The following is a 26,346-nucleotide window of genomic DNA, read 5'->3' on the forward strand; positions in this document are numbered from 1 at the left end:
CGATGAAACACAGAAATTGCATCGGAATTAAATACAAAAGGGACAACGCCGACTTAAGTACAAGGAAACTAACTCTTCTTACTGTCTATGATTTGAACCATTCCTGTGACACTAGTTATAGATTCCGATGCTTCACTTCAGGTTTACTGTATCCCTCTGACATTCTTGTTGACGATGAATCACAGAAATTGCATCGGAGTTAAATACAAAAGGCACAATGCCGACTTAAGTACAAGGAAAGTGATTCTTCTTACATTCTATGTTTTGAACCATTCCTGTGACACTAGTTATAGATTCCGATGCTACACTTCAGGTTTACTGTATCCCTCTGACCTTCTTATTGACGATGAAACACAGATATTGCATCGGAATTAAATACAAATGGCACAATGACGACTTAAGTACAAGAAAACTGACTCTTCTTACTGTCTTTGTTATGAACCATTCCTGTGACACTAGTTATAGATTCCGATGCTTCACTTCAGGTTTACTGTATTCCTCTGACCTTCTTATTGACGATGCAACACAGAAATTGCATCGGAATTAAATACAAAAGGCACAATGCCGACTTAAGTACAAGAAAACTGACTTTTCTTACTGTCTATGTTTTGAACCATTCCTGTGACACTAGTTATAGATTCCGATGCTGCACATCAGGTTTACTGTACCCTCAGACCTTCTTATTGACGATGAAGCACAGAAATTGCAACGGAATTAAATACAAAAGGCACAATGCCGACTTAAGTACAAGAAAACTGACTCTTCTTACAGTCTATGTTTTGAACCATTCCTGTGACACTAGTTATAGATTCCGATGCTTAACCTCAGGTTTACTGAATCCCTCTGACCTTCTTATTGACGATGAAACACAGAAATTGCAGAGGAATTAAACACAAAAGGCACAATGCCGACTTAAGTACAAGAAAACTGACTCTTCTTACTGTCTATGCTTTGAACCATTCCTGTGATACTAGTTATAGATTCCGATGCTTAACCTCAGGTTTACTGTATCCCTCTGACCTTCTTATTGACGATGAAATACAGAAATTGCAACGGAATTAAATACAAAAGGCACAATGCCGACTTAAGTACAAGGAAAGTGATTCTTCTTACATTCTATGTTTTGAACCATTCCTGTGACACTAGTTATAGATTCCGATGCTTCACTTCAGGTTTACTGTATTCCTCTGACCTTCTTATTGACGATGCAACACAGAAATTGCATCGGAATTAAATACAAAAGGCACACTGCCGACTTAAGTACAAGAAAACTGACTTTTCTTACTGTCTATGTTTTGAACCATTCCTGTGACACTAGTTATAGATTCCGATGCTTCACATCAGGTTTACTGTACCGTCAGATCTTCTTATTGACGATTAAGCACAGAAATTGCAACGGAATTAAATACAATAGGCACAATACCGACTTAAGTACTAGAAAACTGACTCTTCTTACTCTCTATGTTTTGAACCATTCATGTGACACTAGTTATAGATTCCGATGCTTCACTTCAGGTTTACTGTATACCTCTGACCTTCTTATTGACGATGAAACACAGAAATTGCATCCGAATTAAATACAAAAGGCACAATGCCGACTTAAGTACAAGAAAACTGACTCTTCCTACTGTCTATGTTTTGAACCATTCCTGTAACATTAGTTATAGTTGCTGTTGCTTCACTTCAGGTTTACTGTATCCCTCTGGCCTTCTTATTGACGATGAAACACAGAAATTGCTTCGGAATTAAATAGAAAAAGCACAATGCAGAATTAAGTACAAGAAAACTGACTCTTCTTACTGTCTATGTTTTGAACCATTCCTGTGACACTAAATATTCATTCCGATGCTTCACTTCAGGTTTACTGTATCGCTCTGACCTTCTTATTGACGATGAAACACAGAAATTGCATCGGAATTAAATACAAAAGGCACAATACCGACTTAAGTACAAGAAAACTGACTCTTCTTACTCTCTATGCTTTGAACCATTCCTGTGACACTAATTATAGATTCCGATGCTTCACTTCAGGTTTACTGTATCCCTCTGACCTTCGTATTGACGATGAACCACAGAAATTGCATCGGAATTAAATACAAAAGGCACAATGCCGACTTATGTACAAGAAAACTGACTCTTCTTACTGTCTATGTTTCAACCATTCATGTGAGACTAGTTATAGATTCCGATGCTTCACTTCAGGTTTACTGTATCCCTCTGACCTTCTTATTGACGATGAAACACAGAAATTGCATCGGAATTAAATTCAAAAGGCACAATGCCGACTTGAGTACAAGAAAACTGACTCTTCTTACTGTCTATATTTGAACCATTCCTGTGACACTAGTTATATTTTCAGATGCTTCACTTCAGGTTTACTGTATACCTCTGACCTTCTTATTGACGATGAAACACAGAAATTGCATCGGAATTAAATACAAAAGGCACAATGCCGACTTAAGTACAAGAAAACTGACTCTTCTTACTGTCTATGTTTTGAACCATTCCTGTGACACTAGTTATATATTCCGATGATAAACTTCTCTTTTACTGTCTCCCTCTGACCTTCTTATTGACGATGAAACACAGAAATTGCATCGGATTCAAATACAAAAGGCACAATGCCGACTTAAGTACAAGAAAACTGACTCTTCTTACAGTTTATGATTTTGAACCATTCCTGTGACACTAGTTATAGATTCCGATGCTTCACTTCAGGTTTACTGTATCCCTCTGACCTTCTTATTGTCGATGAAAAACAGAAATTGCATCGGAATTAAATACAAAAGGCACAATGCCGACTTAAGTACAAGGAAACTGACTCTTGTTACTGTCTATGTCTTGAACCATTCCTGTGACACTAGTTATAGTTTCCGATGCTTCACTTCAGATTCACTGTATCCCTCTGACTTTCTTATTGACGATGAAACATAGAAATTGCATGGGAATTAAATAGAAAAGGAACAATGCCGACTTAATTACATGGAAACTGACTCTTCTTACTGTCTATGTTTTGAACCATTCCTGTGACACTAGTTATAGATTCCGATGCTTCACTTCAGGTTTACTGTATCCCTCTGAACTTCTTATTGACGATGAAACACAGATATTGCATCGGAATTAAATAGAAAAGGCACAATGCCGACTTAAGTACAAGAAAACAGACTATTCTTACTGTCTATGTTTTGAACTGATTGTTGATGAAACACAGAAATTGCACGGACCTAAATACAAAGAGCACATTGCCGACTTAAGTACAAGATAACTGACTCTTCTTACTGTCTATGTTTTGAACCATTCATGTGACAATAGTTATAGATCCCGATGCTTCACTTCAGGTTTACTGTATCCCTCTGACCTTCTTATTGACGATGAAAACGCAGAAATTGCATCGGAATTAAATACAAAAGGCACAATGCCGACTTAAGTACAGGAAAACTGAATCTTCTTACTGTCTATGATTTGAACCATTCCTGTGACACTAGTTATAGATTCCGATGCTTCACTTCAGGTTTACTGTATCCCTCTGACCTTCTTATTGACGATGAAACACAGTAATTGCATCGGAATTAAATACAAAAGGCACAATGCCGACTTAAGTACTAGAAAACTGACTCTTCTTACTGTCTATGTTTTGAGCCATTCCTGTGACACTAGATATAGATTCCGATGCTTCACTTCAGGTTTACTGTATCCCTCTGACCTTCTTACTTACGATGAAACGCAGAAATCGCATCGGAATTAAATACAAAAAGCACAATGCCGACTTAAGTACAAGAAAACTGACTCTTCTTACTGTCTATGTTTTGAACCATTCCTGTGACACTAGTTATAGATTCCGATGCTTAACCTGAGGTTTACTGTATCCCTCTTACCTTCTTATTGACGATGAAACACAGAATTTGCAACGGAATTAAACACAAAAGGCACAATGCCGACTTAAGTACAAGAAAACTGACTCTTCTTACTGTCTATGTTTTGAACCATTCCTGTGACACTAGTTATAGATTCCGAAGCTTCACTTCAGGTTTACTGTATCCTTCTGATCTTCTTATTGACGATGAAACACAGAAATTCCATCGTAGTTAAATACAAAAGGCACAATGCCGACTTAAGTACAAGAAAACTGACTCTTCTTACAGTCTATGTTTTGAACCATTCCTGTGACACTAGTTATAAATTCCGATGCTTCGCTTCAGTTTTACTGTACCCCTTTGACGATGAAACACACAAATTGCATCGGAATTAAATACAAAAGACACAATGCCGACTTAAGTACAAGAAAACTGACTCTTCTTACTTTCTATGTTTTGATCCATTCCTGTGACAGTAGTTATGGATTCCGATGCTTCACTTCAGGTTTACTGTATCCCTCTGACTTTCTTATTGACGATGAAACACAGAAATTGCATCGGAGTTAAATACAAAAGGCACAATGCCGACTTAAGTACAAGAAAAGTGACTCCTCTTACAGTCTATGTTTTGAACCATTCCTGTGACACTAGTTATAGATTCCGCTGCTTCACTTCTGGTTTACTGTATCCCTCTGACCTTCTTATTGACGATGAAACACAGAAATTGCATCGAAATTAAATACAAATGGCACAATGACGACTTAAGTACAAGAAAACTGACTCCTCTTACTGTCTATGTTTTGAACCATTCCTGGGACACTAGTTATACATTCCGATGCTTCACTTCAGGTTTACTGAATACCTCTGACCTTCTTATTGACGATGAAACACAGAAATTGCATCGGAATTAAATACAAAACGCACAATGCCGACTCAAGTATTAGAAAACTGACTCTCCTTACTGTCTATGTTTTGAACCATTCTTGTGACACTAGTTATAGGTTCCGATGCTTCACTTCAGGTTTACTGTATAACTCTGACCTTCTGATTGACGATGAAACACAGAAATTGCATCGGAATTAAATACAAAAGGGACAACGCCGACTTAAGTACAAGGAAACTAACTCTTCTTACTGTCTATGATTTGAACCATTCCTGTGACACTAGTTATAGATTCCGATGCTTCACTTCAGGTTTACTGTATCCCTCTGACCTTCTTGTTGACGATGAATCACAGAAATTGCATCGGAGTTAAATACTAAAGGCACAATGCCGACTTAAGTACAAGGAAAGTGATTCTTCTTACATTCTATGTTTTGAACCATTCCTGTGACACTAGTTATAGATTCCGATGCTTCACTTCAGGTTTACTGTATCCCTCTGACCTTCTTATTGACGATGAAACACAGATATTGCATCGGAATTAAATACAAATGGCACAATGACGACTTAAGTACAAGAAAACTGACTCTTCTTACTGTCTTTGTTATGAACCATTCCTGTGACACTAGTTATAGATTCCGATGCTTCACTTCAGGTTTACTGTATTCCTCTGACCTTCTTTTTGCCGATGCAACACAGAAATTGCATCGGAATTAAATACAAAAGGCACAATGCCGACTTAAGTACAAGAAAACTGACCTTTCTTACTGTCTATGTTTTGAACCATTCCTGTGACACTAGTTATAGATACCGATGCTGCACATCAGGTTTACTGTACCCTCACACCTTCTTATTGACGATGAAGCACAGAAATTGCATCGAAATTAAATACAAATGGCACAATGACGACTTAAGTACAAGAAAACTGACTCTTCTTACTGTCTATGTTTTGAACCATTCCTGTGACACTAGTTATACATTCCGATGCTTCACTTCAGGTTTACTGTATACCTCTGACCTTCTTATTGACGATGAAACACAGAAATTGCATCGAAATTAAATACAAAACGCACAATGCCGACTCAAGTATTAGAAAACTGACTCTCCTTACTGTCTATGTTTTGAACCATTCTTGTGACACTAGTTATAGGTTCCGATGCTTCACTTCAGGTTTACTGTATAACTCTGACCTTCTGATTGACGATGAAACACAGAAATTGCATCGGAATTAAATACAAAAGGGACAACGCCGACTTAAGTACAAGGAAACTAACTCTTCTCACTGTCTATGATTTGAACCATTCCTGTGACACTAGTTATAGATTCCAATGCTTCACTTCAGGTTTACTGTATCCCTCTGACATTCTTGTTGACGATGAATCACAGAAATTGCATCGGAGTTAAATACAAAAGGCACAATGCCGACTTAAGTACAAGGAAAGTGATTCTTCTTACATTCTATGTTTGAACCATTCCTGTGACACTAGTTATAGATTCCGATGCTTCACTTCAGGTTTACTGTATCCCTCTGACCTTCTTATTGACGATGAAACACAGATATTGCATCGGAATTAAATACAAATGGCACAATGACGACTTAAGTACAAGAAAACTGACTCTTCTTACTGTCTTTGTTATGAACCATTCCTGTGACACTAGTTATAGATTCCGATGCTTCACTTCAGGTTTACTGTATTCCTCTGACCTTCTTATTGACGATGCAACACAGAAATTGCATCGGAATTAAATACAAAAGGCACAATGCCGACTTAAGTACAAGAAAACTGACTTTTCTTACTGTCTATGTTTTGAACCATTCCTGTGACACTAGTTATAGATTCCGATGCTGCACATCAGGTTTACTGTACCCTCAGACCTTCTTATTGACGATGAAGCACAGAAATTGCAACGGAATTAAATACAAAAGGCACAATGCCGACTTAAGTACAAGAAAACTGACTCTTCTTACAGTCTATGTTTTGAACCATTCCTGTGACACTAGTTATAGATTCCGATGCTTAACCTCAGGTTTACTGAATCCCTCTGACCTTCTTATTGACGATGAAACACAGAAATTGCAAAGGAATTAAACACAAAAGGCACAATGCCGACTTAAGTACAAGAAAACTGACTCTTCTTACTGTCTATGCTTTGAACCATTCCTGTGATACTAGTTATAGATTCAGATGCTTAACCTCAGGTTTACTGTATCCCTCTGACCTTCTTATTGACGATGAAATACAGAAATTGCAACGGAATTAAATACAAAAGGCACAATGCCGACTTAAGTACAAGGAAAGTGATTCTTCTTACATTCTATGTTTTGAACCATTCCTGTGACACTAGTTATAGATTCCGATGCTTCACTTCAGGTTTACTGTATTCCTCTGACCTTCTTATTGACGATGCAACACAGAAATTGCATTGGAATTAAATACAAAAGGCACAATGCCGACTTAAGTACAAGAAAACTGACTTTTCTTACTGTCTATGTTTTGAACCATTCCTGTGACACTAGTTATAGATTCCGATGCTTCACATCAGGTTTACTGTACCGTCAGATCTTCTTATTGACGATTAAGCACAGAAATTGCAACGGAATTAAATACAATAGGCACAATACCGACTTAAGTACAAGAAAACTGACTCTTCTTACTCTCTATGTTTTGAACCATTCATGTGACACTAGTTATAGATTCCGATGCTTCACTTCAGGTTTACTGTATACCTCTGACCTTCTTATTGACGATGAAACACAGAAATTGCATCCGAATTAAATACAAAAGGCACAATGCCGACTTAAGTACAAGAAAACTGACTCTTCCTACTGTCTATGTTTTTAACCATTCCTGTAACATTAGTTATAGTTGCTGTTGCTTCACTTCAGGTTTACTGTATCCCTCTGGCCTTCTTATTGACGATGAAACACAGAAATTGCTTCGGAATTAAATAGAAAAAGCACAATGCAGAATTAAGTACAAGAAAACTGACTCTTCTTACCGTCTATGTTTTGAACCATTCCTGTGACACTAAATTTTCATTCCGATGCTTCACTTCAGGTTTACTGTATCGCTCTGACCTTCTTATTGACGATGAAACACAGAAATTGCATCGGAATTAAATACAAAAGGCACAATACCGACTTAAGTACAAGAAAACTGACTCTTCTTACTCTCTCTGCTTTGAACCATTCCTGTGACACTAATTATAGATTCCGATGCTTCACTTCAGGTTTACTGTATCCCTCTGACCTTCGTATTGACGATGAACCACAGAAATTGCATCGGAATTAAATACAAAAGGCACAATGCCGACTTATGTACAAGAAAACTGACTCTTCTTACTGTCTATGTTTCAACCATTCATGTGAGACTAGTTATAGATTCCGATGCTTCACTTCAGGTTTACTGTATCCCTCTGACCTTCTTATTGACGATGAAACACAGAAATTGCATCGGAATTAAATTCAAAAGGCACAATGCCGACTTGAGTACAAGAAAACTGACTCTTCTTACTGTCTATATTTGAACCATTCCTGTGACACTAGTTATATTTTCAGATGCTTCACTTCAGGTTTACTGTATACCTCTGACCTTCTTATTGACGATGAAACACAGAAATTGCATCGGAATTAAATACAAAAGGCACAATGCCGACTTAAGTACAAGAAAACTGACTCTTCTTACTGTCTATGTTTTGAACCATTCCTGTGACACTAGTTATATATTCCGATGATAAACTTCTCTTTTACTGTCTCCCTCTGACCTTCTTATTGACGATGAAACACAGAAATTGCATCGGATTCAAATACAAAAGGCACAATGCCGACTTAAGTACAAGAAAACTGACTCTTCTTACAGTTTATGATTTTGAACCATTCCTGTGACACTAGTTATAGATTCCGATGATTCACTTCAGGTTTACTGTATCCCTCTGACCTTCTTATTGTCGATTAAAAACAGAAATTGCATCGGAATTAAATACAAAAGGCACAATGCCGACTTAAGTACAAGGAAACTGACTCTTGTTACTGTCTATGTCTTGAACCATTCCTGTGACACTAGTTATAGTTTCCGATGCTTCACTTCAGATTCACTGTATCCCTTTGACCTTCTTATTGACGATGAAACATAGAAATTGCATGGGAATTAAATAGAAAAGGAACAATGCCGACTTAATTACATGGAAACTGACTCTTCTTACTGTCTATGTTTTGAATCATTCCTGTGACACTAGTTATAGATTCCGATGCTTCACTTCAGGTTTACTGTATCCCTCTGAACTTCTTATTGACGATGAAACACAGATATTGCATCGGAATTAAATAGAAAAGGCACAATGCCGACTTAAGTACAAGAAAACAGACTATTCTTACTGTCTATGTTTTGAACTGATTGTTGATGAAACACAGAAATTGCACGGACTTAAATACAAAGAGCACATTGCCGACTTAAGTACAAGATAACTGACTCTTCTTACTGTCTATGTTTTGAACCATTCATGTGACAATAGTTATAGATCCCGATGCTTCACTTCAGGTTTACTGTATCCCTCTGACCTTCTTATTGACGATGAAAACGCAGAAATTGCATCGGAATTAAATACAAAAGGCACAATGCCGACTTAAGTACAGGAAAACTGAATCTTCTTACTGTCTATGATTTGAACCATTCCTGTGACACTAGTTATAGATTCCGATGCTTCACTTCAGGTTTACTGTATCCCTCTGACCTTCTTATTGACGATGAAACACAGTAATTGCATCGGAATTAAATACAAAAGGCACAATGCCGACTTAAGTACTAGAAATCTGACTCTTCTTACTGTCTATGTTTTGAGCCATTCCTGTGACACTAGATATAGATTCCGATGCTTCACTTCAGGTTTACTGTATCCCTCTGACCTTCTTACTTACGATGAAACGCAGAAATCGCATCGGAATTAAATACAAAAAGCACAATGCCGACTTAAGTACAAGAAAACTGACTCTTCTTACTGTCTATGTTTTGAACCATTCCTGTGACACTAGTTATAGATTCCGATGCTTAACCTGAGGTTTACTGTATCCCTCTTACCTTCTTATTGACGATGAAACACAGAATTTGCAACGGAAGTAAACACAAAAGGCACAATGCCGACTTAAGTACAAGAAAACTGACTCTTCTTACTGTCTATGTTTTGAACCATTCCTGTGACACTAGTTATAGATTCCGATGCTTCACTTCAGGTTTACTGTATCCTTCTGATCTTCTTATTGACGATGAAACACAGAAATTCCATCGTAGTTAAATACAAAAGGCACAATGCCGACTTAAGTACAAGAAAACTGACTCTTCTTACAGTCTATGTTTTGAACCATTCCTGTGACACTAGTTATAGATTCCGATGCTTAATCTCAGGTGTACTGAATCCCTCTGACCTTCTTATTGCCGATGAAACACAGAAATTGCAAAGGAATTAAACACAAAAGGCACAATGCCGACTTAAGTACATGAAAACTGACTCATCTTACTGTCTATGCTTTGAACCATTCCTGTGATACTAGTTATAGATTCCGATGCTTAACCTCAGGTTTACTGTATCCCTCTGACCTTCTTATTGACGATGAAATACAGAAATTGCAACGGAATTAAACACAAAGGCACAATGCCGACTTAAGTACAAGAAAAGTGACTCTTCTTACTGTCTATGTTTTGAACCATTCCTGTGACACTAGTTATAAATTCCGATGCTTCGCTTCAGATTTACAGTATCCCTCTGACCTTCTTATTGTCGGTGAAACATAGATATTGCATCGGAATAAAATACAAAAGGCACAATGCCGACTTAAGTACAAGAAAACTGACTCTTCTTACTCTCTATGTTTCGAACAATTCATGTAACACTAATTATAGTTTCCGATGCTTCACTTCAGGTTTACTGTATCCCTCTGACCTTCTTATTGACGATGAAACACAGAAATTGCATCGGAATTAGATACAAAAGGCACAATGCCGACTTATGTACAAGAAAACTGACTCTTCTTACTCTCTATGTTTGAACCATGCATGTGACACTAGTTATAGATTCCGATGCTGCACTTCAGTTTTACTGTACCCCTTTGACGATGAAACACACAAATTGCATCGGAATTAAATACAAAAGACACAATGCCGACTTAAGTACAAGAAAACTGACTCTTCATACTTTCTATGTTTTGATCCATTCCTGTGACAGTAGTTATGGATTCCGATGCTTCACTTCAGGTTTACTGTATCCCTCTGACTTTCTTATTGACGATGAAACACAGAAATTGCATCGGAGTTAAATACAAAAGGCACAATGCCGACTTAAGTACAAGAAAAGTGACTCCTCTTACAGTCTATGTTTTGAACCATTCCTGTGACACTAGTTATAGATTCCGCTGCTTCACTTCTGGTTTACTGTATCCCTCTGACCTTCTTATTGACGATGAAACACAGAAATTGCATCGAAATTAAATACAAATGGCACAATGACGACTTAAGTACAAGAAAACTGACTCTTCTTACTGTCTATGTTTTGAACCATTCCTGGGACACTAGTTATACATTCCGATGCTTCACTTCAGGTTTACTGAATACCTCTGACCTTCTTATTGACGATGAAACACAGAAATTGCATCGGAATTAAATACAAAACGCACAATGCCGACTCAAGTATTGGAAAACTGACTCTCCTTACTGTCTATGTTTTGAACCATTCTTGTGACACTAGTTATAGGTTCCGATGCTTCACTTCAGGTTTACTGTATAACTCTGACCTTCTGATTGACGATGAAACACAGAAATTGCATCGGAATTAAATACAAAAGGGACAACGCCGACTTAAGTACAAGGAAACTAACTCTTCTTACTGTCTATGATTTGAACCATTCCTGAGACACTAGTTATAGATTCCGATGCTTCACTTCAGGTTTACTGTATCCCTCTGACCTTCTTGTTGACGATGAATCACAGAAATTGCATCGGAGTTAAATACAAAAGGCACAATGCCGACTTAAGTACAAGGAAAGTGATTCTTCTTACATTCTATGTTTTGAACCATTCCTGTGACACTAGTTATAGATTCCGATGCTTCACTTCAGGTTTACTGTATCCCTCTGACCTTCTTATTGACGATGAAACACAGATATTGCATCGGAATTAAATACAAATGGCACAATGACGACTTAAGTACAAGAAAACTGACTCTTCTTACTGTCTTTGTTATGAACCATTCCTGTGACACTAGTTATAGATTCCGATGCTTCACTTCAGGTTTACTGTATTCCTCTGACCTTCTTTTTGACGATGCAACACAGAAATTGCATCGGAATTAAATACAAAAGGCACAATGCCGACTTAAGTACAAGAAAACTGACCTTTCTTACTGTCTATGTTTTGAACCATTCCTGTGACACTAGTTATAGATTCCGATGCTGCACATCAGGTTTACTGTACCCTCAGACCTTCTTATTGACGATGAAGCACAGAAATTGCATCGAAATTAAATACAAATGGCACAATGACGACTTAAGTACAAGAAAACTGACTCTTCTTACTGTCTACGTTTTGAACCATTCCTGTGACACTAGTTATACATTCCGATGCTTCACTTCAGGTTTACTGTATACCTCTGACCTTCTTATTGACGATGAAACACAGAAATTGCATCGGAATTAAATACAAAACGCACAATGCCGACTCAAGTATTAGAAAACTGACTCTCCTTACTGTCTATGTTTTGAACCATTCTTGTGACACTAGTTATAGGTTCCGATGCTTCACTTCAGGTTTACTGTATAACTCTGACCTTCTGATTGACGATGAAACACAGAAATTGCATCGGAATTAAATACAAAAAGGACAACGCCGACTTAAGTACAAGGAAACTAACTCTTCTTACTGTCTATGATTTGAACCATTCCTGTGACACTAGTTATAGATTCCGATGCTTCACTTCAGGTTAACTGTATCCCTCTGACATTCTTGTTGACGATGAATCACAGAAATTGCATCGGAGTTAAATACAAAAGGCACAATGCCGACTTAAGTACAAGGAAAGTGATTCTTCTTACATTCTATGTTTTGAACCATTCCTGTGACACTAGTTATAGATTCCGATGCTTCACTTCAGGTTTACCGTATCCCTCTGACCTTCTTATTGACGATGAAACACAGATATTGCATCGGAATTAATTACAAATGGCACAATGACGACTTAAGTACAAGAAAACTGACTCTTCTTACTGTCTTTGTTATGAACCATTCCTGTGACACTAGTTATAGATTCCGATGCTTCACTTCAGGTTTACTGTATTCCTCTGACCTTCTTATTGACGATGCAACACAGAAATTGCATCGGAATTAAATACAAAAGGCACAATGCCGACTTAAGTACAAGAAAACTGACTTTTCTTACTGTCTATGTTTTGAACCATTCCTGTGACACTAGTTATAGATTCCGATGCTGCACATCAGGTTTACTGTACCCTCAGACCTTCTTATTGACGATGAAGCACAGAAATTGCAACGGAATTAAATACAAAAGGCACAATGCCGACTTAAGTACAAGAAAACTGACTCTTCTTACAGTCTATGTTTTGAACCATTCCTGTGACACTAGTTATAGATTCCGATGCTTAACCTCAGGTTTACTGAATCCCTCTGACCTTCTTATTGACGATGAAACACAGAAATTGCAAAGGAATTAAACACAAAAGGCACAATGCCGACTTAAGTACAAGAAAACTGACTCTTCTTACTGTCTATGATTTGAATCATTCCTGTGATACTAGTTATAGATTCCGATGCTTAACCTCAGGTTTACTGTATCCCTCTGACCTTCTTATTGACGATGAAATACAGAAATTGCAACGGAATTAAATACAAAAGGCACAATGCCGACTTAAGTACAAGGAAAGTGATTCTTCTTACAGTCTATGTTTTGAACCATTCCTGTGACACTAGTTATAGATTCCGATGCTTAACCTCAGGTTTACTGAATCCCTCTGACCTTCTTATTGACGATGAAACACAGAAATTGCAAAGGAATTAAACACAAAAGGCACAATGCCGACTTAAGTACAAGAAAACTGACTCTTCTTACTGTCTATGCTTTGAACCATTCCTGTGATACTAGTTATAGATTCCGATGCTTAACCTCAGGTTTACTGTATCCCTCTGACCTTCTTATTGACGATGAAATACAGAAATTGCAACGGAATTAAATACAAAAGGCACAATGCCGACTTAAGTACAAGGAAAGTGATTCTTCTTACATTCTATGTTTTGAACCATTCCTGTGACACTAGTTATAGATTCCGATGCTTCACTTCAGGTTTACTGTATCCCTCTGACCTTCGTATTGACGATGAACCACAGAAATTGCATCGGAATTAAATACAAAAGGCACAATGCCGACTTATGTACAAGAAAACTGACTCTTCTTACTGTCTATGTTTCAACCATTCATGTGACACTAGTTATAGATTCCGATGCTTCACTTCAGGTTTACTGTATCCCTCTGACCTTCTTATTGACGATGAAACACAGAAATTGCATCGGAATTAAATTCAAAAGGCACAATGCCGACTTGAGTACAAGAAAACTGACTCTTCTTACTGTCTATATTTGAACCATTCCTGTGACACTAGTTATATTTTCAGATGCTTCACTTCAGGTTTACTGTATACCTCTGACCTTCTTATTGACGATGAAACACAGAAATTGCATCGGAATTAAATACAAAAGGCACAATGCCGACTTAAGTACAAGAAAACTGACTCTTCTTACTGTCTATGTTTTGAACCATTCCTGTGACACTAGTTATATATTCCGATGATAAACTTCTCTTTTACTGTCTCCCTCTGACCTTCTTATTGACGATGAAACACAGAAATTGCATCGGATTCAAATACAAAAGGCACAATGCCGACTTAAGTACAAGAAAACTGACTCTTCTTACAGTTTATGATTTTGAACCATTCCTGTGACACTAGTTATAGATTCCGATGATTCACTTCAGGTTTACTGTATCCCTCTGACCTTCTTATTGTCGATTAAAAACAGAAATTGCATCGGAATTAAATACAAAAGGCACAATGCCGACTTAAGTACAAGGAAACTGACTCTTGTTACTGTCTATGTCTTGAACCATTCCTGTGACACTAGTTATAGTTTCCGATGCTTCACTTCAGATACACTGTATCCCTCTGACCTACGTATTGACGATGAAACACTGAAATTGCATCGGAATTAAATACAAATGGCACAATGCCGACTTAAGTACAAGAAAACTGAATTTTCTTACTGTCTATGTTTTGAAAGATTCCTGTGACACTAGTTATAGATTCCGATGCTTCACTTCAGGTTTACTGTATGCCTCAGACCTTCTTATTGACGATGAAACACAGAAATTGCATCGGAATTAAATACAATAGGCACAACGCCGACTTAAGTACAAGAAAACTGAATTTTCTTACTGTCTATGTTTTGAAAGATTCCTGTGACACTAGTTATAGATTCCGATGCTTCACTTCAGGTTTACTGTATCCCTCTGACCTTCCTATTGACGATGAAACATAGAAATTGCATGGGAATTAAATAGAAAAGGAACAATGCCGACTTAATTACATGGAAACTGACTCTTCTTACTGTCTATGTTTTGAACCATTCCTGTGACACTAGTTATAGATTCCGATGCTTCACTTCAGGTTTACTGTATCCCTCTGAACTTCTTATTGACGATGAAACACAGATATTGCATCGGAATTAAATAGAAAAGGCACAATGCCGACTTAAGTACAAGAAAACAGACTATTCTTACTGTCTATGTTTTGAACTGATTGTTGATGAAACACAGAAATTGCACGGACTTAAATACAAAGAGCACATTGCCGACTTAAGTACAAGATAACTGACTCTTCTTACTGTCTATGTTTTGAACCATTCATGTGACAATAGTTATAGATTCCGATGCTTCACTTCAGGTTTACTGTATCCCTCTGACCTTCTTATTGACGATGAAAACGCAGAAATTGCATCGGAATTAAATACAAAAGGCACAATGACGAATTAAGTACAAGAAAACTGACTCTTCGTACTGTGAAAGTTTTGTACCATTCCTGTGAAACTAGGTATAGATTCCGATGCTTGACTTCAGGTTTACTGTATCCCTCTGACCTTCTTATTGTTGATGAAACACAGAAATTTCATCGGAATTAAATACAAAAGACACAATGCCGACTTAATTACAAGGAAACTGACTCATCTTACTGTCTATGTTTTCAACCATTCCTGTGACACTAGTTATAGATTCCGATGCTTCACTTCAGGTTTACTGTATACCTCTGACCTTCCTATTGTTGATGAAACACAGAAGTTGCATCGAAATTAGATACAAAAGGCACAATGCCGACATAAGTACAAGAAAACCGAATCTTCTTACTGCTATGTTTTGAACCATTCCTGTGACACTAGTTATAGATTCCGATGCTTCTCTTCAGGTTTACTGTATCCTTCTGACCTTCTTATTGACGATGAAACACTGAAATTGCATCGGAATTAAATACAAAAGGCACAATGACGACTTAAGTACAAGAAAACTGACTCTTCTTACTGTCTATGTTTTGAACCATTCCTGTGACACTAGTTATAGATTCCGATGTTTCACATCCGGTTTACTGTATCCCTCTGACCTTCTTATTGACGATGAAACACAGAAATAGCATCGGAATTAAAAACAAAAGGCACAATGCCGACCTAAGTCAAGGAAACAGACTCTTCTTACTGACTTTGTTTTGAACCATTCCTGTGACACTAGCTATAGATTCCGATGCTTCACTTCAGGTTTACTGTAGCTCTCGGACCTTCTTATTGACGATGGAACACAGAAATTGCATCGGAATTAAATACAAAAGGCACAATGCCGACTTAAGTACAAGAAAACTGATTCTTCTTACTGGATATGTTTTGAACCACTCCTGTGACACTAGTTATAGATTCCGATGCTTCACTTCAGGTTTACTTTATCCCTCTGACCTTCTTATCGACGACGAAACACAGAAATGGCATCGGAATTAAATACAAAAGGCACAATGCCGACTTAAGTACAAGAAAACTGACTCTTCTTATTGTCTATGTTTTGAACCATTCCATTGACACTACTTATAGATTTCGATGCTTCACTTCAGGTTTACTGTATCCCTCTGAGCTTCTTATTGATGATGAAACACAGAAATTGCATCGGAATTAAATACAAAAGGCACAATGCCAACTCAAGTACAAGAAGGCTGGCTCTTCATACTGTCTATGTTATGAACCTTTCCTGTGACACCGGTTTTAGATTCCAATGCTTCACTTCAGGTTTACTGTATCACATGGACCTTCTTATTGAGCACGAAACACAGAAATTGCATCGGAATTAAATACAAAAGGCACAATGCCGACTTAAGTACAAGAAAACTGACTCTTCTTACTGTCTATGTTTTGAACCATTCCAGTGACACTAGTTATAGATTCCGATGCTTCACTTCAGGTTTACTGTACCCTCTGACGATCTTATTGACGATGAAACACAGAAATTGCATCGGAATTAAATACAAAAGGGACAATGCCAACTTAAGTACAAGAAAACTGACTCTTCTTACTGTCTATGATTTGAACCATTCATGTGTCACTAGTTATAGATTCCTATGCTTCACTTCAGGTTTAATGTATCCGTTGGACCTTCTTATTGACGACGAAACACAGAATTGGCATCGGAATTAAATTCAAAAGGCACAATGCCGACTTAAGTACAAGAAGACTGACACTTCTTACTGCCTTTGTTTTGAAACATTCCTGTGACACTAGTTTTAGATTCCGATGCTTCACTTCATGTTTACTGTATCCCTCAGACCTTCTTATTGACGATGAAACACAGAAATTCCATCGGAATTAAATACAAAAGGCACATTGCCGACTTAAGTACAAGGAAACCGACTCTTATTACTGTCTATACTTTAAACCATTCATGTGACACTAGTTATACCTTCCGATGCTTTACTTCAGGTTCACTGTATCCCTCTGACCTTCTTATTGACGACGAAACACTGAAATTGCATCGGAATTAAATGCAAAATGCACAATGCCGACTTAAGTACAAGAAAGCTGACTCTTCTTACTGTCGTTGCTTTGAACCATTCCTGTGACAATAGTTATAGATTCCGATGCTTCACTTCAGCTTTACTGTATCCCTCTGACCATCTTATTGACGATGAAACACAGAAATTGCATCAGAATTAAATACAAAAGGCACAACGCCGACTTAAGTACAAGAAAACTGACTCTTCTTACTGTCTATGTTTTGAAAGATTCCTGTGACACTAGTTATTGATTCCGATGCTTCACTTCAGGTTTACTGTATCCCTCTGACCTTCGTATTGACGATGAAATACAGAAATTGCATCGGAATTAAATACAAAAGGCACAAAGCCGACTTAAGTACAAGAAAACTGACTCTTCTTACTGTCTATGTTTTGAACCATTCCTGCGACACTAAATATTGATTCCGATGCTTCACTTCAGGTTTAGTGTCCCTCTGACCTTGTTATTGACAATGAAACACAAAAATTGCATTGGAATTAAATACAAAAAGCACAATGCCGACTTAAGTACAAGAAAACTGACTCTTCTTACTGTCTATGTTTTGATCCATTCCTGTGACACTAGTTATAGATTCCGATTCTTCACTTCAGGTTAACTGAATCCCTCTGACCTTCTTATTGACGATTAAACATAGAAATTACATCGGAATTAAATAGAAAAGGAACAATGCCGACTTAAGTACAAGAAAACTGACTCTTCTTACTGTCTATGTTTTGAACCATTCCTGTGACACTAGTTATAGATGCCGATGCTTCAATTCAGGTTTACTGTATCCCTCTGACCTTCATATTGACGATGAAACAAAGAAATTGCATCGGAATTAAATAGAAAAGGCACAATGCCGAATTAAGTACAAGAAAACTGACTCTTCTTAATGTCTATGTTTTGAACCATTCCTGCGACACTAAATATTGATTCCGATGCTTCACTTCAGGTTTACAGTGTCCCTCTGACCTTCTTATTGACAATGAAACACAAAAATTGCATCGGAATTAAATACAAAAAGCACAATGCCGACATAAGTACAAGAAAACTGACTCTTCTTACTATGTTTTGAACCATTCATGTGACACTAGTTATAGATTCTGATGCTTCACTTCAGGTTTACTGTATCCCTCTGACCTTCTTTTTGACGATGAAACACAGATATCGCATCTGAATTTAAAAAAAAGCACAATGCCCACTTAAGTTCAAGAAAACTGACTCTTCTTACTGTCTAAGTTTTGAACCATTCCTGTGACACTAGTTATAGATTCCGATGCTTCACTTCAGGTTTACTGTATCCCTCTGACCTTCTTATTGACGATAAAACACAGAAATTGCATCGGAATTAAATTCAAAGGGCACAATGCCGACTTAAGTACAAGAAAACTGACTCTTCTTACTGTCTATATTTTGAACCATTCATGTGACACTAGTAATAGATTCCGATGCTTCACTACAAGTTTTCTGTATCCCTCTGACCTTCTTATTGACGATGAAACACAGAAATTGGATCGGAATTAAATACAAAAAGCACAATACCGACTTAAGTGCAAGAAAACTGACTCTACTTACTGTCTATGTTTTGAACCATTCCTGTGACACTAGTTATAGATTCCGATGCTTCACTTCCGGTTTACTGTATCCCACTGACCTTCTTATTGACGATGAAACACAGAAATTGCATCGGAATTAAATACAAAAGGCCCAATGCAGAGTAATGTAAAAGATAACTGACTCTTCATACTGTCTATGTGTTGAACCATTCATGTGACACTAGTTATAGATTCCGATGCATAACTTCAGGTTCACTATGTCCCTCTGACCTACTTATTGACAATGAAACACTGAAATTGCATCGGAATTAAATACAAAAGGCACAATGCCGACTTAAGTACAAGAAAATTTACTCTTCTTCCTGTCTTTGTTTTGAACCATTCCTGTGACACTAGTTATAGATTCCGATATTTCACTTCAGGTTTACTGTATCCCTCTGACCTTCTTATTGACGATGAAACACAGAAATTGCATCGGAATTAAATACAAAAGGCACAACGCCGACTTAAGTACAAGAAAACTGAATTTTCTTACTGTCTATGTTTTGAAACATTCATGTGACACTAGTTATAGATTCCGATGCTTCACTTCAGGTTTACTGTATCCCTCTGACCTTCTTATTGACGATGAAACATAGAAATTGCATCGGAATTAAATAGAAAAGAAACAATACCGACTTAAGTACAAGAAAACTGACACTTCTTACTGTCTATGTTGTGAACCATTCCTGTGACACTAGTTATAGATTCCGATGCTTCACTTCAGGTTTACTGTATCCCTCTGACCGTCTTATTGACGATAAAACACAGATATTGCATCGGAATTAAATAGAAAAGGCATAATGCCGACTTAAGTACAAGAAAACTGTCTCCTCTTACCGTCTATGATTTGAACCACTCCTGTGACACTAAATATAGATTCCGATGCTTCACTTCAGCTTTACTACATCCCTCTGACCTTCTTATTGACGATGAAACACAGAAATTGCATCGGAATTAAATACAAAGAGCACAATGCCGACTTAAGTACAAGAAAATTGACTCTTCTTACTGTCTATGTTTTGAACCATTCCAGTGACACTAGTTATAGATTCCGATGCTTCACCTCGGGTTTACTGTACCGTCTGACGATCTTGTTGACGATGAAACACAGAAATTGCATCGGAATAAAATACAAAAGGGACAATGCCAACTTAAGTACAAGAAAACTTACTCTTCTTACTGTCTATGTTTTGAACCATTCATGTGAAACTAGTTATAGATTCCGATGCTTCACTTCAGGTTTAATGTAACCCTTGGACCTCCTTATTGACGACGAAACACAGAATTTGCATCGGAATTAAATTCAAAAGGCACAATGCCGACTTAAGTACAAGAAGACTGACTCTTCTTACTGTCTTTGTTCTGAACCATTCCTGTGTCACTAGTTATAGTTTCCGATGCTTCACTTCACGTTCACTGTCTCCCTCTGACCTTCTTATTGACGATGAAACGCAGAAATTGCATCGGAATGAAATACAAAAGGCACAACGCCGACTTAAGTACAACAAAACTGACATTTCTTACTGTCTATGTTTTGAAAGATTCCTGTGACACTAGTTATAGATTCCGATGCTTCACTTCAGGTTTACTGTATCCCTCTGACCTTCTTATTGACGATGAATCACAGAAATTGCTTCGGAATTAAATACAAAAGGCACAATGCCAACTTAAGTACAAGAAAGCTGACTCTTCTTACTGTCCATGTTTTGAACCATTCCTGTGTCACTAGTTATAGATTCCGATGCTTCACTTCATGTTTACTGTATCCCTCTGACCTTCTTATTGACGATGAAACACAGACATTGCATCGGAATTAAATACAAAAGGCACAATGCCGACTTAAGTACAAGAAGACTGACTCTTCCGACTGACTATGTTTTGAACTATTCCTGTGACACTAGTTATAGATTCCGATGCTTCACTTCAGGTTTACTGTATCCCTCTGACCTTCTTATTGACGATGAAACACAGAAATTGCATCGGTATTAAATAGAAAAGGCACAATACCGACTTAACTACAAGAAGAGTGACTCTTCTTACTGACTATGATTTGAACCATTCCTGTGACACTAGTTATAGATTCCGATGCTTAACTTCCGGATTACTGTACCCCTCTGACCTTCTTATTGACGATAAAACACAGATATCGCATCGGAATTAAATACAAAAGGCACAATGCCGACATAAGTACAAGAAGACTGACTCTTCTTACTGTCTATGTTTTGAACCTTTCCTCTGACACTAGTTATAGATTCCAATGCTTCACTCCAGGTTTACTGTATCCCTTGGACCTTCTTATTGACGATGAAACACAGAAATTGCATCGGTATTAAATAGAAAAGGCACAATACCGACTTAACTACAAGAAGACTGACTCTTCCTACTCTCTATGTTTTGAAACATTCCTGTGACACTAGTTTTTTATTACGATGCTTCACTTGAGGTTTACTGTATCCCTCGGACCTTCTTATGTACGATGAAACACAGAAAATGCATCGGAATGAAATACAAAAGGCACAATGCCGACTTAAGTACAAGAAGACTGAATCTTCCAACTCTCTATGATTTGAAACATTCCTGTGACACTAGTTATAGATTCCGATGCTTCACTACAGGTTTACTGTATCCCTCTGACCTTCTTATTGACGATGAAACACAGAAATTGCATCGGAATTAAATACAAAAGGCACAATACCGACTTAAGTACAAGTAGACTGACTCTTCCTCCCGTCTATGATTTGAACCATTCCTGTGACACTAGTTATAGATTCCGATGCTTCACTTCAGGTTTACTGTATCCCTTGGACCTTCTTATTGACGATGAAACACACTAATTGCATCGGAATTAAATACAAAAAGCACAATGCCGACTTAAGTACAAGAAGACTGACTCTTCTTACTGACTATGTTTTGAACCATTCCTGTGACACTAGTTATAGATTCCGATGGTTCATTTCAGGTTTACTGCATTTCTTGGACCTTCTTATCGACGATGAGACACAAAAATTGCATCGGAATTAAATACAAAAGGCACAATGCTGACTTAAGTAAAAGATGTCTTACTCTTCTTACTGTCTATGATTTGAACCATTCCTGTGACACTAGTTATAGATTACGATGCTTCACTCCAGGTTTACTGTATCCCTTGGACCTTCTTATTGACGATGAAACACAGAAATTGCATCAGAATTAAATAGACAAGGCACAATGATGACTTAAGTACAAGACGACTGACTCTTCTGACTGTCCATGTTTTGAACCATCCTTGTGACACTAGTTATAGATTCCGATGCTTCATTCCAATTTTACTGTATCCCATGGACCGTCTTATTGACGATGAAACACAGAAATTGCATCGGAATTAAATACAAAAGGCCAATGCCGACTTAAGTACAAGAAGACTGACTAATCTTACTGTCTATTTCTGAACCTTTCCTGTGTCACTAGTTATAGATTCCGATGTTCAATTCAGGTTTACTGTATCCCTTGGACATCCTTATTGACGGCGAAACACAGAAATTGCATCGGAATGAAATAGAAAAGGCACAATGCCGACTTAAGTACAAGAGGACTGACTCTTCTTACTGACTATGTTTTGAACATTTCCTGTGAGTCCAGTTTTAGGTTCCGATGCTTCACTATATGTTTACTGTATCCCTTGGACCTCCTTATTGACGACGAAACACAGAAATAGCATCGGAATTAAATAGAAAAGGCACAATGCCGACTTAAGTTCATGAAGACTAACTCTTCCCACTCTCTATGTTTTGAACCATTCCTGTGACACTAGTTATAGACTCCGATGCTTCACTTGAGGTTTACTGTATCCCCCTGACATTCCTATTGACGATGAAACACAGAAATTGCATCGGAATTATATAGAAAAGGCACAAAGTCGACTTAACTACAAGAAGACTGACTCCTCTTACTGTCTATGATTTGAACCATTCCTGTGACAATAGTTATAGATTCCGATGCTTAACTTCAGGTGTACTGTATCCTTCTGACCTTCTTATTGGCGATGAAACACAGAAATTGCATCGGAATTAAATACAAAAGGCATAATGCTGACTTCAGTACAAGAAGACTGGCTCTTCTTACTGTCTATGTTTTGAGCAATTCCTGTGACACTAGTTATAGATTCCGATACTTCAATCAGGTTTACCGTATCCCTTGGACCTTCTTATTGACGACGAAACACAGAAATTGCATCGGAATTAAATAGAAAAGGCACAATGCCGACTTAAGTTCAAGAACACTGACTCTTCCAACTGTCTATGCTTTGAACCATTTCTGTGACACTTGTTATAGCTTCCGATGCTTCACTTCAGGTTTACTGTATCCCTTTGACCATCTTATTGACGATAAAACACAGAAATTGCATCGGAATTAAATACAAAAGGCACAATGACGACTTAAGTACATGAACACTGACTCTTCCTAATGTCTATGTTTTGAACCATTCCTGTGACACTAGTTATAGATTCCGATGCCTCACTTCAGGTTTACTGTATCCCTTGGACCTTCTTATTGACGTTGAAAAACAGAAATTGCATTGGAATTAAATACAAAAGGCATAATGCTGACTTAAGTACAAGAAGACTGACTCTTCTTACTGTCTATGATTTGAACCATTCCTGTGACACTAGTTATAGATTCCGATGCTTCACATCAGGTTTACTTATCCCTCTGACCTTCTTATTGCCGATTAAACAGAGAATTTGCATCGGAATTAAATACAAAAGCACAATGCCGACTTAAGTACAAGAAGACTGACTCTTCTTACTGTCTATAATTTGAACCATTCCTTTGACACTAGTTATAGATTCCGATGCTTCACTTCAAGTTTACTGTATCCCTCTGACCTTCTTATTGACGATGAAACACAGGAATTGCATCGCAATTAAATACAAAAGGCACAATGCCGACTCAAGTACAAGAATACTAGCTCTTCTTACTGCCTGTGGTTTGAACCTTTCCTGTAAGACAGGTTTTAGATTCCGATGCTTCACTTCAGGTTTACTGTATCCCATGGACAATCTTATTGACGTCGAAACTAAGAAATTGCATCGGAATTAAAAAGAAAAGGCACAATGCCGACTTAAGTTCAAGAAGACTGACTGTTCCTACTGTCTATGTTTTGGACCTTTCCTTTGACACTAGTTATAGATTCCGATGCTTCTCTTCAGGTTTACTGTATCCCTTGGACCTTCTTATTGACGACGAAATACAGATATTGCATCGGAATTACATAGAAAAGGCACAATGCCGACTTTAGTACAAGAAGACTGACTCTTCTTACTGACTGTGATTTGAACCATTCCTGTGACACTAGTTATAGATTCGGATGCTTCACTTTAGGTTTACTGTATCCCTCTGACCTTCTTATTGACGATGTAACACAGAAATTGCATCGGAATTAAATACACAACGCACATTGGCGACTTAAGTACAAGAAGACTGACTCTTCTTACTCACTATGTTTTGAACCATTCCTGTGACACTAGTTACACAATCCGATGCTTCACTTCAGGTTTACTGTATCGCTCTGACCTTATTATTGACGATGAAACACAGAAATAGCATCGGATATTAAATACAAAACCCAAAATGCCGACTTACGTACAAGAAAACTGACTCTTCTCACTGTCTTTGTTTGAACCATTCCTGTGACACTACTTATGGATTTCGATGCTTCGCTTCAGGTTTACTGTATCCCTCTGACCTTCTTATTGACGATGAAACACAGAAATTGCATAGGAATTAAATACAAAAGGCACAATGCCGATTTAAGCACAGGAAATCTAACTCTCTTACTGTCTGTGTTTTGAACCATTCCTGTGACATTAGTTATCGATTCCGATGCTTCACTTCAGGTTTACTGTATCTCTCTAACCTTCTTATTGACGATGAATCACAGAAATTGCATCGGAATTAAATACAAAAGGCAGAATGCCGACATTAGTACAAGAAGACTGATTAATATTACTGTCTATGATTTGAACCTTTCCTGTGACACTAGTTATAGATTCCGATGCTTCAATTCAGGTTTACTGTATCCCTTGGACATTCTAATTGAGGACGAAACACAGAAACTGCATCGCAATTAAATAGAAAAGGCACAATGCCGAAGTAAGTACAATAAGACTGACTCTTCCTACTGTCTATGTTTTGAACCATTCCTGTGACACTAGTTATAGATTCCGACGCTTCACTTCAAGTTTACTGTATCCCTCTGACCTTATTGACGATGAAACACAGGAATTGCATCGCAATTAAATACAAAAGGCACAATGCCGACTCAAGTACAAGAATACTAGCTCTTCTTACTGCCTGTGGTTTGAACCTTTCCTGTAAGACAGGTTTTAGATTCCGATGCTTCACTTCAGATTTACTGTATCCCATGGACAATCTTATTGACGTCGAAACTAAGAAATTGCATCGGAATTAAAAAGAAAAGGCACAATGCCGACTTAAGTTCAAGAAGACTGACTGTTCCTACTGTCTATGTTTTGGACCTTTCCTTTGACACTAGTTATAGATTCCGATGCTTCTCTTCAGGTTTACTGTATCCCTTGGACCTTCTTATTGACGACGAAACACAGAAATTGCATCGGAATTAAATAGAAAAAGCACAATGCCTTTAGTACAAAAAGACTGACTCTTCTTACTGTCTATGTTCTGAACCTTCCTGTGACACTAGTTATAGATTCCGATGCTTCACTTCAGGTTTACTGTATCCCTTGGACCTTCTTATTGACGACGAAACACAGAAATTTCATCTTAATTAAATAGAAAAGCACAATGCCGACTTAAGTACAAGAAGACTGACTCTTCCCACTGTCTATGTTTTGAACCATTCCTGTGACACTAGTTATAGTT

Source organism: Schistocerca serialis, chromosome 11, assembly GCF_023864345.2.
Source record: "Schistocerca serialis cubense isolate TAMUIC-IGC-003099 chromosome 11, iqSchSeri2.2, whole genome shotgun sequence".
Lineage (NCBI taxonomy): Eukaryota > Metazoa > Arthropoda > Insecta > Orthoptera > Acrididae > Schistocerca > Schistocerca serialis.